General features: G+C 43.0%; 1 protein-coding gene across 1 annotated transcript in view; it reads right to left on the minus strand.

The window, feature by feature from the left end:
- The window catches only part of LOC111830904, a 10,878-nt gene that overhangs the window by 3,772 nt on the left and 4,168 nt on the right, over positions 1-2,938 (minus strand). The gene's annotated exons all lie outside the window — the stretch shown is intronic.

The raw sequence follows: 2,938 nt of genomic DNA on the forward strand, positions 1-2,938 counted from the left end.
CTTGCTCTTCTTCCATTACCAACTACACATTTGATAAAGCCCTCAGCCAAATCTCTTAGGCGGAGAATAGATCTCCAGTTCCAGGAATCTCCCTGCTTCTCCACTTGGTTCCAAAAAGAAGTTTGATGGTTCCAATTGTGGAGCTTATGCCAAGCAACCCAAAGAGACCCACTAGTTGAAAAAAGGAGCCAAACAAGTTTGAGACATAGAGTTCTGTTCCAGCTTGCAAATCTTCTTAACCCCAATCCTCCCTCCTCTTTAGGCAAACAAACTTGAGCCCAGGAGACCTTTACTAACCCTTTCCCGTCGATTGTCCCCGCCCAAAGAAATCTTGAGCAAAGGGATTCAATTTTTCTAATACAACTCAGCGGAAGAATGAAAGCAGATATCCAAAAATTAACCATTCCAGAGATAACGGATGCAATAAGTTGAGTCCTGCCGGCAAAAGAGAGAGACTTAACCGCCCAAGAGTTGAAGCGACTAGAGATCTTCTCAATGAGAGGAGCATACTCTGACACCTTAAGCCTTCTACTCATTAAGGGGAGTCCCAGATAACGGATTGGGAGCGACCCAACAGTGAATCCATAGCTAGAAAGGGCTAAGGATTCAGGTTGGCTCAAACCCGCATGGTACAGCTGAGTTTTATCCCTGTTCATGTAAAGTCCCGACCACCCTGCGAAGTCCTCAAGCGTTTCATAAATACCGTGGAGAGAAGAGCTCATCCCATCAAAGAAGATCATAACATCATCAGCAAACATCAAGTGGGAAATTTGGAGCTCAGATGTTCTTGGGTGATAGGAGATGTAACCCGATTCATACCGAGATTGAAGCAATCCAGAAAACACCTCCATAGTTAGGACAAAAAGATAGGGGGACATAGAATCACCTTGACGAAGCCCTTTTGTACTCTTAAAATACCCAGTAGTTTGCCCATTCACAATGACCGAAAAGCTTGCAGTGGAAATACACTCATGGATCCACCCTATGAATTTTTCCGGAAAATTGATGGCTCTAAGGCAAGAAATAACAAATTCCCACCTTACCGAATCAAATGCTTTCCTCAAATCCACCTTAAGCATTGCACTCGGTTGAGCATCCTTTCTGTTATAGCCCTGGACTATCTCAGTTGCCAGTAAGACGTTTTCCAATAACAATCGGCCTGGCATAAAGGCAGATTGGCAATGGTTAATCGCTGAGGGAAGGAAAGCTTTAAGACGCCCTGCCAAAAGTTTAGAAATCACTTTATAAACCGTATTAAGGCAAGAAATGGGCCTGAAATCCGAGATCCGAGAAGCATTAGGGATCTTGGGAATGAGGACCAAGTTAGTAGCGTTCCATTGCTTGAGAATCTTCCCCGAACTAAAGAATTCCAACACATCATCAGTAATTTCTGTCCCAACAATGGACCAGGTTGTACAGAAGAACTCGGGAGTGAAGCCATCAGGGCCACTAGCCTTGTTTTTGGGAAGGGAGAAGAAAGCTTGACGGATATCTTCCCTAGTAAACAAAGAGTCAAGCTCTGTTTGTTGAATCTCAGAACATTTAAACTTAAGGATGTGAGAAACATCTTCTTGAACAAACTGGGAAGGCACTTGTTCTCCACCTAGAGAGGTCTGAAAGTAATCAACACAATGACTCTGGATTCCCATCTGAGAGTCAATGCGATTTCCTTCAGCATCATACAAAAAGTGTATATGGTTAATTGCCTGTCTGGAATTGGCCATTTTGTGAAAATAAGCAGAATTCATGTCCCCTTCTCTTATCCAAGTTACCCTCGATCTTTGGAAAAGGAAACTCTCCTCAGCAGTGGACAAAATGTACCATTTACGCTGCATCTCAAACTCCACCTCAGCATTAGACACACTAGGATAATGGAGCAATTGATTTTGAGCTTCTGTCAACCTAACATGAGCCTCAGCAGTTCTCTTCTCAATGTCTGAATAATTAAGCTTACTGAAATCCCTTATAATTTGCTTCAACGCTTTGAGCTTCTTAGAGACACGATACATTGCAGAGCCTGTAAGATTCAGGGAATACCAATGGTACCCAATTAAAGGAACAAACTCAGGATTCTTCAACAGAAAATTGTAGAACCTGAAAGGTTTCCTACACCTCGGCTTAGCCGTATGGAAGGAGACTTCACAGCAGGCATGATCAGAGAAATCCGGGTCACCAAACAGACCCAAAGAAGAGGGGAAGAGAGAGATCCACTTGTCATTCACAAGAATGCGGTCAAGCTTTTTTGCAATAGGGGCACTTTTCCTTTTATTCCACCATGTAAACGTGTTACCTCTAAAGTTGAGGTCGACTAGCCCAGCTTGGAGAAGAGTTTCTCTGAAAACTCTAGTAGGGCTGTCCACATTAAGATTGGCAGGGGAGGAGTGTTCTGAAGGATGAAGAGTTTGGTTAAAATCACCTAACACCAGCCAAGCTTTGTCCTGAAGAATACCATTAGAAGAGAGATCAATCAACTCTCTCCATAATTCCAGGCGAGAAGCTTCATCATTAGCAGCATAGATAGAGGAAATGAAAACAGGTTCAGCACAGTCTGGAAACTTGACTTCACAACAGATCATTTGCAGAGATTTGGAAACAATCACAACATGAATACTCGGATGCCATAAAACCCATATCTTTCCGAGATCAGAAAACTCATAATTATTATCAAAAGACCAACCTGGCAGCATCGAGTTAAGGAACTTATGCTGTTTAGGCTTCTTAACATGAGTCTCCACGAGACTACCAAAAAGTGATCGATGGTTACTATACCATTTTTTAAAACCGCGACGATGAGAAGCAGAATTCAAACCGCGGAGATTCCAACAAAAAGTGTCACTATCCATAAAAATTATAGGTTTTTGGGGCCATTGCCCCTCGCACTCCGCTGTTGCCGCTGCGACAACACCTTTGTGAACCTCAACTCGTCTTCTAGATCAGT

This window comes from Capsella rubella, unplaced genomic scaffold (assembly GCF_000375325.1).
Source record: "Capsella rubella cultivar Monte Gargano unplaced genomic scaffold, Caprub1_0 scaffold_4, whole genome shotgun sequence".
Taxonomy (NCBI): domain Eukaryota; kingdom Viridiplantae; phylum Streptophyta; class Magnoliopsida; order Brassicales; family Brassicaceae; genus Capsella; species Capsella rubella.